General features: G+C 41.4%; 1 protein-coding gene across 5 annotated transcripts in view; it reads right to left on the bottom strand.

The window, feature by feature from the left end:
- PIK3C2A (phosphatidylinositol-4-phosphate 3-kinase catalytic subunit type 2 alpha) overlaps positions 1–10274 on the bottom strand; it is a 53894-nt gene extending 43620 nt beyond the window's left edge. For 4 of the 5 annotated variants that reach the window (XM_040607975.1, XM_040607973.1, XM_040607977.1 and 1 more), the window contains exon 1: positions 10148–10274. The gene's annotated coding sequence lies outside the window, so the exon portion shown is untranslated. Of the gene's footprint in view, positions 1–4185; positions 4361–10147 lie in introns of those variants that run through there. The other variant, XM_040607974.1, reaches the window with a different exon arrangement.
- Between the last annotated feature and the right edge of the window lie 6742 nt (positions 10275–17016).

Raw genomic sequence — 17016 nt, 5'->3', positions numbered from 1 at the left:
AGAAAAGTTTCCTCTGCAGCAAATAATTTAAATAGCTGAGAAAAGATTCTGTCTTTGTGTTCCCTGCTATTCACACCCTTTAAAAGGGTTTTGATTTTTTGGGTATGGTCCCCCCCCCCCGCCCCCTTGAACCAAACCAGAGATGTGCTTTGAACAAACTGACTGTACTCCTGTCTACGTGGTGAATTCACAGCAAGATTCTTACCAGATTTCTAGCAGATTCTTTAAATTCTTTAAAACAAAAGCTTGGCTGGTCTTACCTAGTTCATTTCAGTGGCTTACTATACTGTGAAGGGCAGACATCTTTAAAAGAGGTTCTATACATTTCAGCTGACTCTGAAAACAAATTCAGGTGAAACCCTTCACAAAGCAAGATTAAACCAGAACTCACATTACAGATACCAAGACAAGATTTAAATGAAAGAGGGTATCTTCATAAAGACCAAAACAGTGAAAGACTAACAAAGCTATAAAAGCGTTAAAGCCACAAAATAAAGCCCTGGGGAATAAAGTCCTAAGGAGGAACTTTGGAAGTCGGTAATGTATCCATTTCATGAGATAATTATATTCAACAAAGACAAAGTCTACGGAAAAAAGCCAACAACAGATCCTTTTCCATATAACATACTAAACTGCAGAGTTTTTCATTAAAACCGCAAATATTGCCATTAGGAAGAAGCCCTATCCCACCTACTGCCTATCTGCAAAGCTGAGTGTTGAACCCAATCAGGGAACAGATTAAAAAACCCTCAACCAAACCCCAAACTTCTTTCGCTGGGTTCCTTTATAGACAGTGCAGATCCCTGGTGCCGTTTACAGCACAGCTGTGGTCTTCAACAGCATTAGGTTATTCACTGTCCTGTTCGCAGGACAGTCATTCTAAACACTCTCCTAAAGATGTACTGAGTATTTTGCAATTGGTCTAAGCCTACTAGCCACAGATAACACCCTAATGAGAACTCGTCTAGTATGCTTTACACCAACTGCTCCAGCTACCTAGATATCCAGGCAGGCTTTGATCTCTTTGTTAATTTATGGCTGGTTAAGACTGCCATGTCAAATTTTCAAATGCAAGAACATCCTGACTTATGAAGTCCTCCCAGTAATTCCCACTTGGCTTTTCTAAGAAACAGCAGCATGAGGTAAGTGCAGTTTTCATAGTCTTGCTGTTGTCTAAGGATTCCAAATAGCAGCTGGGGTTTTTCTCCCTAAATTTTATTCACAAATCTAAAGTAAGATCATACTTTCTGAGACTATTCAGAACTGGGCTACAACTTTGAAGAAAATTATCAATGCATTCTGGTGCTGCTTGATAGTTACAGTGGTAAGTGAATTTTCTTAAGGAAAAAATAGCAAGATCACATGGTCTTCAAAGTAACTATATATAACAACAACTCTGGCTCCTTAAAAAAAAAAAAAAAGTAGAAAACCTTATTTTTCCGCTGCAATCGACAGCTTTGATCTCCATACTCGCCAAGCAGTCTGCTACTCACAAGAGGTTACTGTTCCACAAAGTCATGACTGCAGATAAACATACATTCCTCAGCACTCAGACATGGTTCACAGCCACTGCAGCACATTCATCCATAACATCTAGAGAATCCCAATCACTCAATAACTGCTTGTTTATTGTACAATTTCATGTTAGTACTGCATTTTTGTCAGTGTATGACTGCACACTTGCACTGACAAATCCAGTGACCTCTAGTAAGAGGAATATTATTAGTAGTGGTGGTTATGTGAAGAGTCAAATTTTATTTTTGCAAGAGTCTCATCAGCATACATACACTTAATGTGATTGCTGTATTTAAGTCCTGGCCTTGGGAAACTTCTAAAACTAAATCAATGTATACATTTCTGACAAATTTTGTAAGCAGACTGCAGTTTTAAAATCAGGTTTTAACTTCAGACTGTTTGAAAAAAATCTGAAAAAGTTGAAATAGTTTTAGGAAAACTTTGTCCCACATGCCAGTTTAAGCAGTAAATTCACACAATAAAACATCAGAAGAAAAGCTCCCTAGGCATACACATGATTAAAATAAAGACAGACCTACTTTTAAATGCTAACTACACCACAATAGTTAACATTTCCACATAAGTTCAGCTTCACTTTGAACTTGTGACTTATTAGGCATCGAAGTTCAAAGGCAGAGAGCAAGCTGAAATTAAACTTCTCCAACATTTACAAAAAAGGGCAAATTCCATTTGGACCATCTATCAGCAGGGAACACCTCTTTAACACTCGGGAGAGTATGTCTCGATTCAAATCCCAGAAACGTGAAAACCAGACACCTGAACCATTACTGAGCCCACCGTAGGAATTCACAGTAAGTTTGCAACAACTGCAGGTCATCGGAAGACCTAGAAGTAATCCTTGAAGAGTCAGGATTGTTCTCATCTCAACTGCTGCCCGCTATTTAAAGTAACAGTAATAATTAGTTTTCAACTGTCACTCTGTTCACCTTCAAAAGCACAACTCTCTTTGCAAAGACTTAAAGAATCATTCAAATGCTTTTTTTTTTTTTTAAGGAAAATTAGAATCAAATTTCTGTTAGACCTTCAGTTGCAAGTGATAAAACAATCTCCTACACCACTTCCCACCTAAATCTGAAATTAAACAGGCAAATTCATACTTTAGACAAAGTCACCGTATTTACACTGCCCTAGCAGTAACTTGCTGATATTGTGTGGTTCTTTTAAAATCATGTCTAAAAACCTCAACCACCTGATTTATCCACAGCTTTTACAAAAGCTGATCTGCCTCTTGCAGTGAGACTCAGTCAACTTCAAGCAGTATTTTCTTTAAGTATTTGACCAGATGTCATCAGACACAAGTCTGCAGATCTCCTTCTCTGGCTCCAGTCTAGCAGAGTTACCCTACATGGAACACTTCCTTGGTGGCAATTTTGAATAAATGTGTTTAGAGTCCAAAGTTGGTTTGCTCAGTCAAGTACCTGTATATTGCCATGTAATTTTGAGTACTGCTCGTTACTTTGTTTCAAAGGAGTAAAACATTCTTTGAAAAAGTGTTTAAAATGCAATCAAAAACCTTCATTAATGTCAAGAAGCAAGGCACAGCAAGACGTCTGACCATCTCCTTCAGATCAAAGCCTCTGCATGGAACAGAAATTTCAAACTAGATTTTCACTTAGAGAGGCTTACGAAAAAAAGATACTTGCATGTGCACTAATCTAGCAAATATATAAAACTGAAATCATGAAGAAATTTTCTTCTGAGGAATTCATAGGTTTTTGGTAAAAAAAAATTAGGAGAATCAATATAGGACATTACATGTCTACCAGAACAGAGATTCCTAAAACTGAAATTAGTTTCCTATTTTAATGATCAAGGGATGATTTTATCAGAAATAAATCCTGTTACTTTGAGCACAGGTAATCTCATCATCTGCTCACATACATGTTGACATTCTTTTCTACTTAAAATGAATTGCACAACTTCTTGAAAAGACCCAAGGCTTTTAACATTCTATTTATAATTCTACTGCTAAACAAGCACAGAACGTATTATTTATTAATTCTTAAGAAATACTTCATAGTTATCGTAAAATCAGTGCACATAAATTCCCTAGAGACCAAGTACTAAATACAGAAGCAATGATAACAAGTCAGACCATTTCCTGCATTCCTTATAAAGTTATGCCCTGACATACACTTGTTTTGAGGAAGCTCTAGCTACTGTAATTTTTACAATAACTCCATGAATACTTTGCCTTTAACTAAAAAAATCAGATTTGAGGCATTTGCCTAACATCAAATGATAGCTAACTTAAGAATTAACAAATCTTGCCTGCATACCAGAGATGGTAGCAGTTTTATGGGACACCAGGGAAAACTTAGCAAATAAAGGCAGCAGTAATGTACTATGGAAAGTACTAATCATCTGGAAAGGAATTCATAGCAAGACATTTGCCACAGCAGGAAAACTCCTTAGCAAGAAAAGCACCCCCTTACAGAGGAGATTAACACAGTTTAACGAAAAGATTGAACGCATTTTGGTTTGGGTCACATCTCCAAAATCTTCAAATACAGTTTCAGTAGCTTAAATGCATGCACAATTTTTAATTTAGCACAAACTCTGAACCAACACTCATTTATGTTTTGCTCAAATCCTTCAGCTCATAAATACCTGAACATCTGTACTGAGACCAGTGACCGCATCTCTTACCTGTGAAACTACACTTTTTAGATGTAAATGAAACTTCAAAATCATGTCAAAACCTCTGTTCTTGACAAGCTAGGTAAGAATAGGATGCTTTCAATGGTAGAACAGGAAGCATCCAGGAACGCTTGCAGGTCTTTCAATATTGGCAACAAATCCCTTGAAAAATCCAGCCTTGACTGCTTTGGTGCTTATAAAAACACTTCTGAACTCTTCCATTTAATTTTCATCCAGGACACTGTGCAGAAGACAATGATACATACAACATACTTTAACTGTAGAACCTTGACTTTTTGATCAATGCTCCAAGAGAGACAAAGGGTGAAAGCACCTGTCATGATGTTCCAGTCAAATCTCAGGGTAGGCAGCTACAGCTACCTACAGATCACGTATTTTCCACTGCCACAAAGTACTCTTCCCCTTCTTGAACCAGCTGTTTGCACCATTAGCCACTGCAAGCCACACCACCAGCAGATGTGGATACATACAGATTTAGTACAGTATGCTTGCAAGCTTCTTCAGTGTATTTGTGCTGTTATACTCCTCTCCTGAAATTCTGACCCCAATCACCACTTCATTTAACTCTGTTGAAGAAACAGGGGTCTTAAAGATAATTAAATTCCATGTAAGTTTCCTAAAAGCAGGCAACCTGACACCATCAAGAACACTGGGTGTCACAGCTAGAAGAAACCAGTAACATGAGCTCGTATTATTGGACACCACAGATTTACTACCAGGATAATTTTTATAAATGCTTGAATCATGGCAAGAAAGCCTTAAAGCCAGTCAGCTGAAGACACAAATCAACCAGAAACTTGACATCAGTTCTATCAGCTGTAGAACTACTCACTAACTTGTGCATCTCTGTATCTCTCCCTATGTTGCTCCTAGCTCTCTAACAGCATACCTGCAATTCTGCTCCTGCCCAGTACTTTCTGGGTGCAGATACCAGAAAAAGCAATAATGAAACTGATGGCATCTCAGGCTGTTCTGATGCACTTGGCCAAGGCTTTTTTTTCCATGCCTTACAGCCAAGCCTATTACCAGCATTGTTTGACAAAGGCTAAGAATTTTAGTTCTGTTGCAATGTTTCCCCTTACAGAATAATGCTTTCATATCCACTCCTCCTGTTTCAGAAGCCTGCCTTCAAAACCTTTTTACTCATTCTCTTGCTTTTCAGCCACCTCTGAAGTTTTCCACCAATCCCTCTTTTCAAAGCACCTGAAAACACTCCTGCTGTACAAAATATTCCACAAAGTATCAGCATTTGCTCCTGGTTTAGGGTTTGGGGGTTTTATTTTTCTTTTTTAAGTAATGCCACTGCCCCAAATATTTTTATTCCACAGCTGAACAATTTGTGCAGTAATCCATGACTTGCAAAATATTTTTACCCTCGAGTATCATTTTTGTGGAACAATGAAGACTGGAAGGGGCCTCAAGGGGTCTCTAGTTCTTTTACCTGCTCAAAGCAGGGTCAGCTATGAGAAGGTGACAAGGGTGCTCGGGGCTTTATCCAGGCAGCAACACTGCAGACAAAGTTTTAGTTATTCATACAGTGCAGGCCTGACCACAGCAGAGCATGACATTACCGAGAGCATCCATCTGTACTAGTTCCACTAATTCCAATACCAGTAATGCTAAGCAGAAGGTAGACAACATTTTAAGCTACATAGCCAGTTCAATCAAAAGTACAGAAAGCGTCTAGAGCATGGGGAGGGGGGGGGGGGGGGGACAGAGAAAAGAAGAAACATTTGTGCTGTCTGCTTTAATTACATGAAGAGAGATGCTCAAACACTTTCCATATAGTTTTATAACATTCTACAGCATAGAGAACCATAGTAAACCCCCAATTTTCTTAAGGTATATCCCTGAAGTAAGCCCTGCAAATATCCTCCTAATGTCACAAAGCAGTCAAAATGCGGGAAGTCAATGATGCAACGTACAGTGGCTATTAACATAAGCAGATGAAAACAACCCTCTCTCACAAAGATCCTATTCTATTCCCTGTGCAGCAGTGCACAGTATACACCTTCAACAAAGCATAACCAAAAAATTAGTAGCATAGGGAGAAAAAAAAAACATGTCACCATAGCTCTGTCCCAGATTTAACTCCATTATCACTGTATCAGTATCAACCTAGCAGTCTAACCAAATGTAATTCTGTTGTGGTAGCCAAATTATTTCTACCACTTGCTTCAGTAGATGAGTCTCCCCCTCAGGCAGGAAACTTGCAGTTTCAGTTATAACCAGCAAATGCTTCTTAGTCACAAACCTAATTATTTACAAAAGCATTAAGCAGAACTGTTTATTATTTGATAGAGCAAACGCACTGTTCGCACGTACCTTTTTGCTTTACACATTAGAAAATACTAAATGCTTATTAGACATATTGATTCAATGATGATTTATTTTTTTTTTAAACACTACATTGATAGAAGACAGAATGGCTGGACTCAGACTGACCAAAGTTTCACATCATCCTTAATTTGTCTCTAAGGGTAGGTTCAGAAATTCAGGCAAGCATGTAATTACACTTCCTCAAAATACTCTTCTAGTCTCCACTCATTTGCCACTCAAGTACTTCCTGAATCCTGAGGTAACTTCTCTAATATTAAGACCCCTGACATTATTTTTTTTTTCACCTCCAGTAGTTTGTCCAGTTGCAGGCTGAACTCATCATGTAAGCTTTCAGCACTGACTTTGTAACTCAGCATGGTCGCCATCCTCTGCTTTTCTGCTGTGACTATGATCTAAGTAGAAGACCATATGAAGAACAGGTCATTGATAACAGATAAGTGTCCTGTAACTACTACCATCAACTACAATATTGAAATCTATGAGCTATATACTAACCCGGTATCAACCAAATTACTTTGTCTAGGTCATCGTGCAGTAACCAGTCTCCAGATCTGAACTAGTGACATACTCTTTACACCAATACCATGATGTCCTCATACACTACATACTGCAAGTCCCCAGTTATGGTTAGTTTTTTTAAGTGATGTTTTGTTTACAACTTTAATACCACACACCTGAAAATTACAAGTAACATGAAATATGCAGACATACCTTCTCTCTCCAATTTCTTTAGTGAAAGCACTCTGCAGTGAATGCCACTTGAAGCAAACTAAACTTACTCTAAGTAAATAACTCCAGGCTGCATTTCTACAAAGGTATAGACCAAAGTAATATTTCTCAAAACCTCTTTTAATGTGAGCTTTGAGAAAGACATTTTATTCTAGATCTTTTATAGGTTAACTAAAGTTTATCAGTACTGGCACACCTTGAAACTTTTCCTCCTTCACTTACTTGTCCAGTCTGGAAACAACTTCTGCACTCTTCTGCAAAAACTGACATCACAGCAACCTTCTTATGTACAAAGGAGCTGGATAAATGCTGATGTTATTGACCACTACTAATGAGAACTTAACTCTGGTTCTGGTAAGTAATTCCACATCCACTTCTACTACTTAACATAGAGGCATATGTTTACAGTTACACTTCCACAAAGCAAACAATTTACATTTGTGCTCTACTCCCTCATTTTTTAGTTTGTTGAAGTATTCTAAATAAATAAATACCACCATAATTTCTGCACTAACTACAGACACTAAAAGGCAATATTCCTAAAATCAAAATGGAAGATCATTACCTGCACGTCACGAAGGCTAACCTTAAAACACACACTACATTGCATGCCCTGGTCAGCATTAAGCTTATACCATCCAACCTATGAATGTTAATTCACGCAATTTTTAAAGCTTCCATAAGATAGCCTAAAGATAGTTACATAATTTAAAGACAAACAACATGCAATCCTGCTCTCAAATTCAAATCTAGCATTCATTTTTCTAGATAGCCCCATACAGGCTTGGTTTTGGTCCCATATCAAAGCCTAACACAACAAAAAGCCAACCCCAAAACATCATCTCAGCATTTCTATTTTTTAGGCAATGTTTTAATTAATTTCTTCAGCTAGACAGCAGATACAATAGCAGCACTGGGTAAGAAACACCAGGAGTTTCAAGTCAACTTAGTTTGAGAAATAAGAAACATAAGCTCACAAATTCAGAAAAGATTTTTACTTGACATTTTGAAGTGTTTAATATTCCATTTAAGGCATTCAATTTTCTTTGTTGCTACATAGAGAGCTACTAAAAAAAGATAAAAATCAGTCAATCATCAGTGTATATACACTGATTATCTACACTGATGAACTTTTACGTTTGAGCTCTTAATGATGACAGAAATACTCCGTAAGGAAAGAGATACTTCAAGTACCCAAATTAGGATTACTGTTACATTGTAATTAAGTAGGACAAGTCTATTTTTATTAATCAATCAAAAAAATTAAGTATTTCTTGGGACCTCCTATGTATTTTTTATAAACAAGCATCCTTATGTAAAAGGACCTTTCAAATACTGCACAACATTTAAGACAAGGCTCTAATTTATTACTAGTTTGATTTGTAGGTTCCCCCTCCCTCCCCCTGAACAAAAGGCTATTTAACTTGAAGCATTTGTTGCTTCTCCCTGTGCTCTCCCCCACTGCCTTTATCTTTTATGCAACTTTCACTCATTGCCTATTTCTTCTTAGTAGTTTTGCTTCGATCTGCTTTCAGTTTAGAAAAACAAAAGTTCACTTTGTGGGCCTTATAGTCCCTTTTTTCCCTCCCACAAATGTGGTAAATGCAATTTAAGTAACTTCTCTTCCCCCCAGATGCATAAAGAAAACTTTTTCCAGGCCCAGCCTCAGTGTTGGGGGAATGAATACAACTACCTTCAAAGCTCAGAAAACCAACATAATTTTATCTGTCAGCTTTCCTTCCCCTTGCCCCATTTCTGCTTCCCCTTTGGTTTCTTCATAAATCATCTACCACTACTACTCTTGAACACAGTTTACATTTTAAGTGGGTATTGCACAACGTCTTTAATAAACGTCACATATTTTCTCTTGAGTTTTCAGTTCCCTTTGGAAAGAGATTTGCATTCAACACGCAAGGTTGTCATTTAAAACCTCTGCATCTCTCCCCTACCCCAAACCTGCTGACCTGCACTACGCTCTAAGACCACACCTGTAACAAGTAATGCAACGACGAGGAAAAGCATCAGAACCTTTATTTTCTTCCAAGCTAAGCTTTTTTTTTTTTTAAGTGCATCTTACTAGCATAATCTCCTTTCCCAGCAACAGCACTGCTTAGCGGGAGGTTACCTGCGCTAACAAAGACGCTGATATACCTTTTTCTTTTTTAATTACATTGCTGCAGAATAAATAAACTCAACCAAGTTGTGCCCAGTAAGCCAGTTCCCCACTTCCGTGTATTAATTACTACCAGTATCTGAAAAGCTCCCGGAGGAAACAGCAGAGCTGTTTCAGGCTCAGCTTTGTAAACAGCCAACTTCCCGGGAACCGCGGCAACGCGCCGAGCCCGGCTCGGCCACCCGCTCCGAGAAGCGGAGGAACAGATAAACAGCACGGGAAGGCGGGCCCGGCGGGTCTCGGCGGCTACGACCCAGGTCCCCCCGCACCGGGCTGGCACCACGGCTCCCGAATCCCCCCCGGTGACAGGACCTGCCGCGCAGGGCCCGCCGCCCGCGAGCTGCGGGGCGGGAGCGGCCGCCCCCTCAGGAGCCGCGCCGCCCGGCCGGTGAGGCGCCCCGGGCGGGCAGCGCCGCCGCCGCCGCGCAGGAGCCCGCACGGACGCGAGGGGCCGGGACGAGCCGTGCGAGCAGCGCTGGCCCCGGCCCCGCAGCCCACCCGCCCCGCGGCCCGGGCAGCGCGGAGAACGGCGGTCGGGCCCGCAGCCGCACCGAGGCCGGCGGCGCACGGAGGCCGAGGATCGCGTCGCGGCTGAGGGAGAGACCGAAGCGGGGTGGGAAAGGCGAGCGAGCGGGTACCGGCAGGGAAGGACAGGAGCGGGGGAGGGAGCAGAGCCCCGACAGCCAGCGGCGGGACCCCCGCGCCTACCTGGCAGCACCGCCGCCCCGCCGCAGCGGCCATGTCCCTTCTGCCCTCCTGCCGCCACCGGGAGCGCGCGGCAGGCAGCCCCCTCCCGCCGCTTAACCGCCGCCGTGCGCTCACTTCCGGCCCCGGCCCGCAGCGCTGGCGCGGGGCAGGGGGCGGGGCCAAGCCCTGAGGAGACGGCGGGGGCGGGGCTCCGCTCCGGCCCTGCCCCGGCGGCGGCCGGCTCCTTCACCTGCGTCCCCCGCGGCGGTCGGCAGCGGGGGGACACCCGCCGGGGGAAGGGCCGGCTGGGCCTGGGGCCGCCGCGGCGGCTGGGCCCCTCCGGCCGCGCCAGCGGGGCTGGGTGGCTCTGAGGCGACTCTCCGTCATTTCCTCCCCCCTCCCCTTATCGCCCCATCTTCCTCCGAACGCCCGGCACGGCCAGGGCAATGTCCGTCTGGCAGGCGGGAGCCGAGCCGCCGGCCGCAGGGAAGGCCCCGGCCCAAGGGAGCCCCGTTGGTCGCAAAAGGCGCCCCGCTGCCGGCCGCAGGGTGTGCAGCACCGTTCGGCTGAACGGGGCTCTGCCTACCGCGGCAGCTGCTCCGCCGGCCGCCGGCACATCCCTGCGGCTGCGCCGGCCTTCCCGAGCCACCAGCACGGCTCGAAGAGCGGGCGGGCCGGCTGGACCCTGGCAACAGCTTCCACAGCATGTCCCGCTTTCAGGATGCTCCCAGTACTGCAGGCGGGAGTTTAAACAAAGTTTAGACAACGGGCCTCGTAGGATCAAATTAAAAGTTGTCATAGGCAATTAAAAGTTACCATACTTTTTTAATGTAGAAGCAAGAAAATTCCAGAGAGAGTAACTTCATAGTCCGTTCATTCAGGGAATACTATTTAACATAATCAATTAATTGAGTTTATGCCTATTGGTATTTTGTTTGGCACCTTAAGTACACTGAAGTTCCAAAAAATCAAAAGGCTTAATGAGACATATTAATGAGGATAGAAAACACATGAAAAAGTTTCGGTTTAGAAGCTATGCTATAAATGAATTAATAAAGTCATAAATACATTGCTGGTAGCAATATTTTCTATGTGGTTATATATAAACCTTACAATAATGGGTTTAAAGGGACCTTAAAAGTTACCCAGTTCCACTCCCCTGCCACAGGCAGGGTCCCCTCCCACCAGCCCAGGTTGCCCCCAGCCCCGTCCAGCCTGGCCTGGGGCACTGCCAGGGATGGGGCACCCACAGCTGTTCTGGGCAGCCTGGGCTGGTGCCTCACCACCCTCACAGCAAAGAATTTCCTTCCCACCACTAGCATCTACCCCACCATTTTAGCATCTAAGCATTTTCCATCAGATAAATCTTGCCCTAGCACCACTGAAGTCGATGAAAGCCCTTGCAGGTGACTTCAACAAAAGCAATATGGAGACTTGGAAGGCTGACACAAAGTGTGTCCCTGTAGAAGCACCACAGGCATGACTTCTTAATTACATGGATGTAAAAAATTACCAGCATTCCTGTGATCTAAGCCATCAAGAATGTTTCAGGTTGTCAGTTTTAAGAGGAGGCATCAACTCTCTAATGCCATTCCAGCACTGACCCAATCAATAACCCAATTCTGCTCCACTTTTGAACACAGAACAGAGCATCAGTAGATGGCATCTACTTTGCTCTCAAGGTCCAGGTTTCTTTCCAGGCCACCTGTCAAATACACCTTCTTTACAGATTGCATTTTAGATTCTTTGCCCTGGCAATCATGTCTCCTGGCCACCTCTTCTGTTGGGCTCCTGTAGTGATCGCAGGCTGGAGAGTGCCATATGCGGAGGAGTTGATGACGCACATAACAATTAGATGGAGGCCTGTGCTGTGCCATGCCGCCCGTACAGCCTGACCTTCAGACCCACGTTGTGCTGTGCCAAACTTTGCAGCTCATTGTTAACAGGAGCCTGAGAGGCAGCTCCCACTGGGTATCAGCGACTACACCACCTGCGTGCCCTCGCCTTTCTCTAGAAATGCAGGGAGAGGTTCCCACATGTACATTCTTTCCTTTTGGCAGCAGAAATTATGAACGGAACTGTTTTCTTGTAAGAAAATCCTGTAATGCCTGATATGGGGAACTGTTTTCTACAGATAGAGTCTGCAGGGTATGCTGCGCCCATTCGATGCTGCACAACTGAGGGTTCCCAGCACCTATAGGGGTGCAGGATTATCTCTGCTACCCTCTCTTTCTTCATAGGGCTGACTCTAATAAACAGCAGATTAAATGATACTTTAGAGAGGCGGAGTGCCTTTCTTACTGGTATCCTAACAGACCAGCACCTCCTGGTGCAAAAACTGTTCCTGTGGTGTTTGTGCTGCTTTCTACCTCACACACGGGTCACATTAAACTGCTCTGGATTACAACTGACTCACTGGCCACAGGGTTTAGTCCTGGGACAACTATTTCTCTACGTTGCATCCATCACTAACCAAAGGAGCATGTATCTGTTCAGTCTAAATAAAAGGTGGCTACCACATCCAACAATTGCAACAAGATCACGACTATCTGACCAACCTCCATCACGTTACATAGTATATGACAGTATGACCAGGTCAAATATGAATCATAAAAGTTGAGATAGGAAAGATGATTTGGTTCATTCTACAGATCAGTGCAGAATTTTAGAGTATTATCAAGCCTGCCTACCAGCACCATGATAACTGTAAGAACCTTCTGTGCCTTTCCTTAGAAATTATTTCCTTCTTGTCAGAACATTTTCCTGCTATTCTGCATTTATTGTAATAATTCAAAAATCCTTTTTAGCAGTATCTCATTTTTGCAAAATTCTAAAGGTACTTCAAGTTAAATAGGTACCTATTTCCTTTTACCACACTGAATACAAACTGAATATGTTATTCCTTCCTTTGCTTTCACCCCTTACACTGAAGAGCAACTCCACATCAGTACTTTTGCCTCTGCTCTCATTGTTCCTCAGCTATATTCACATTACATATATACCAATTATTGGGTGCACTCTAGCAGCAGTACCAGCCAGTTTTAGAAATAGTATTTGTGTATCAGATGCCACGTAGCACATTCTCCATGGCTGGGCAGCCAAAATAGTTTTGCTTCAAGAGAGATAACTGCTTGGCATTGGAAGCCCAGCTTCTAGGGAAAATGACACTACCCCCTAGATAGCTGAGTCAACGAAAGGAAACAATGACATCGCCTGTAGACTGGCTTATGAATGGATAATTACAAGTTACAGATTCCCACAGGAAAACATTACATCAGTTTAGAAATATTTCTTATACAGGAAGTCATTAGTATATCTATGTAAATCAATGCACAAGGTGTGTGTCTCAGCAGTCACAGTCTCACTACCTTGCTACTGTACATGTCGTCTGTGATTCACTGAGCAAATGCCACAGTTGCCCTGAGAGTTTTCAGGGGACACTTGGTAAAGCTGTCTTGTCAAAAGAAAAAAAAAGAAGTGTGTTGCAGATAGACACACAGTAAAAATACATACAATTTTATTAAACAACATTTTTAATTAAAATTTAAATTGTATAATGCAGGCAAAATAAACATGAGAGAATTTGGTCAAGTATTTGGAGAAAGTAAGTGCTCTGCTCACTACTCCAACACTCAAATTTCACAAAAATATCCCAACACATTTGCAAAAATCAAATCAACCTATTCAACTAACTATACTGATTCTAGTATTAACTGGAAATATGACAAACTGCAGCTGGCAGATGCCTTTTAAAACAATACTTAGGACAGAAGGAAGCTTGATGCATATACCCAGATCAAAAGGATGGCTACTCATAAGAAAGCATAACAAATGTGTTTTGGTGAAGATAGCACAAGGAAGTAAAACAAACCTAACGAACCAAACAAAAAAAAAAACAAACCCAAAATTACTTTTAGAACAAAACTGCCTTAATTTTCTTCTCAGCCTAAAACACATTTATGTAAGCCCTCCAAATTTAACAGATGAATGCCTTAATTTAACTATGGGAACTGCTACTTGCCTTTAACTAATTGGAAGGAATAAACTTGATGTCTATTGTTAGACTATCCATTTTGTGAAGGAGAAATTGTCTAGTAGAAGCACAGGGATTAGTAAAGGACTAATGTGTTCCCTCTTAACAATAGGAAGATGGAGCATATCGTACCAAGGACAAAAACCTCTTTGCAGATACAATGATGTGTACCAGAACATGGTACTTACTTTGTGTAGCAGGTCTGTTCCACAGAAACTCTCTAATGTTTGTTCATTGAGGTGGGGATCACAACAAGAAGTTCACTCCCGTCCTGCTTTTTGGCAATATTATTATATTATGTAACTCTGATTTTTTGGTAATATTATTTAAATACTTTTGTGAGTACATACTTTTATGACCTTTCTCATCCATATTCCATTGTGTCTTTCTTGTTAGTGGGTCTCTTGGCCTCATTAAACTTTATGTCCTTCTCTTACGTCACTCCAGTGTTCTTCTCTCTCTTAGCCATCATGCTTATGTCATTCATAATTTATCTGTGAAAACTATCAGCAAGGAAACAGTTGAGTTTTCAGGAAAAAAATGGTAGTGCCTTGTCTCCAGTAAGTCTGTATGTCAACAGTTGGCACAGAAAACCCTAGGTTTTGTTTGCAGCCAAGACATGGCTTTAGTTTGATTTTTGTTGGCAATCTGAGCTGTGGTATAGACATTTGAAAGTGTATGCATACACTCTCCTTGGCACAGACCACGTGTGGGTGTCTCACGGCCTCATGGAGTGGTCTGGGGGAATGTCACTGGGGGGCTCACAGCTCGGCAGGGCAGGCAACACTGCATTGGCCAGGTGCGAGCAGCCACCCCAGAGCAGGCAGCGTCACCATCGCAGTCCCCACACAATTCAAAGAAACCTCATGCAGTTGTCATAACTGGCGAGCTATGCTCAGCGCTGTAGCTATTCTTGTGTGTGTGGCCTTTAAAAGCCTTATGGCCTGTGACTTATGTTTACGGAGCAGTTTAGAAACTCATACTCGAAAGAAGAAGGCTTGATTTGTATTATAAAGTACACTAACTCAGACTACACCAGAAAGGAAATTATGCATCTACATTTATGACTCCAATATTAGGCTGCCCTTCAGGATAGCTACAAGAGTCAGTGATGTTTGAATTAAAGGCTAAACAGGTTAAATTAAGTTTAAATTATATTTTCTTAAAGATGCACATATAAAGAAGTCATATTAAATACACTGAGAAATTATTAGCTTAAACAGAGTAAATACTACAAAACTCTACCAATCCTCCGCTGATCAAGAAAGGTAGTTCTAATGTCCTCCAGGTGACTCCTACGTATTTAAAGGCAACAAATTTTAAGCCCTAATTCTGGAACATCTGGTAATTTGTATAAAAATTTCAGCTATGAAGTTTTAGTCTATAAACTTTTTTTTTTTCTCTAAAAACCAGCAGAGGGAGACAGGTTCTTTTTTACACCTCAATAAAGCAATAGATTGTTTTGCTTCCTCAAAAATACACTCTCTGAAAATTCAATATAATTTCCTAGATTAGCCTCACAATGCCTTTTGTTGGTAATTTTGAGCGCTATTATTAATACTCTCTTGTTCTGAGTGTTTATTCAAGCTTAAATGGCCATTGCTTACACCTGCAGATGTTTATTCAACAGTATGTTGCTATTAATATTTCATTGCGGATTTCTTTCAGGGAGAAAAGGGGTATCAGTGTTAGTAATGAATGGAAGAGAAAAGAAAAATAGGCCATGGTTATGTTTTTATTGTTTCACTGTTATGCAATGCCTTACATGTGTTTTCAGCATATGTAATGGCTCAAGAGAACATACAGCTCACAAAATCTATACAGTTAATTTCAGCTGACTATATATATGAGTTACATATTTAAGTCTCAAACACAAGAAATTTCTGCTTTGCAATCAAAAAAAACCCCTGCCAATAGTTTCAAGTGCAAGTAAAATTTTCTCTTGGGTTAATTTCTAAAGATCCAGGTCCTCTTTCAGTAAATAGGAATTTAGGTACTAGAAGCCAAAGTACTACTCCAGATCTTGGCACAGAAACTTAGGATGTTCCACACAATTTAGGCAACATTCTCTACAAAATGGCATGCAGGGCATACACTTGAAATTCATAGAAGATTCTTCATATTTACTCCTATTTTTTGGAAATAAATTATGTCCAGAAGAGCTATTAGAACAGGGCACTGAAGAACAGAAAAAAATTAACACATTTTAATACTCATTTTACTGTAAATACTTTATGATAGCTTTTTACCTATTTTTTCATATAACTTCCTTTTACAGATGGTTTATATAATCAGAAAAGAAATTATAAGAAATGGTTTTTTTCATAGGATATGTTCTATAGGATATGCAGGATTTCTATCATGTGAAGGCCTTAAACAAAATGCAGTTTCTGAACATTCCTAAAATGGAATGTGGAAGAGTTGGAAGCCGCATGCAGAAACTGTGTCAGCGCTGCAATGTAATCAGGAGGTACCGTGGGATAGTTGTTAGTCTCTAGCACGCTTTGTTAAGGGCTGTTAATGTAAGAGTGATGCCAGAAAAACCGGAGGGAGAAACTGCAGGCAACAGGATGCGTACCTGGAAATAGCAATCATTCCTTGGGTAAAGGTAATTGAGGTAATTGGGAAGACTTTGGGTATTTAAAATCCCAATCACAGGAAGTCATGCTTAATCAGACACCCAAAGGCAAAGGATGATATAACTTTATATTGACTACTTACTGGAATTATCCTGTATAGAAGAATTAAAATTAAACAAAGCCAGCACTACCAATAGGAAACCTAGAGCAAGACTTCCACAGCGATCTCTTTGGCAGGCTGCTAAGAAAGAGGCTACAGGGTCTTCCCCCTGCTGCCC

Source organism: Falco naumanni, chromosome 10 (assembly GCF_017639655.2).
Source record: "Falco naumanni isolate bFalNau1 chromosome 10, bFalNau1.pat, whole genome shotgun sequence".
Taxonomy (NCBI): domain Eukaryota; kingdom Metazoa; phylum Chordata; class Aves; order Falconiformes; family Falconidae; genus Falco; species Falco naumanni.
This window is presented reverse-complemented; position numbering and strand designations above follow the sequence as displayed.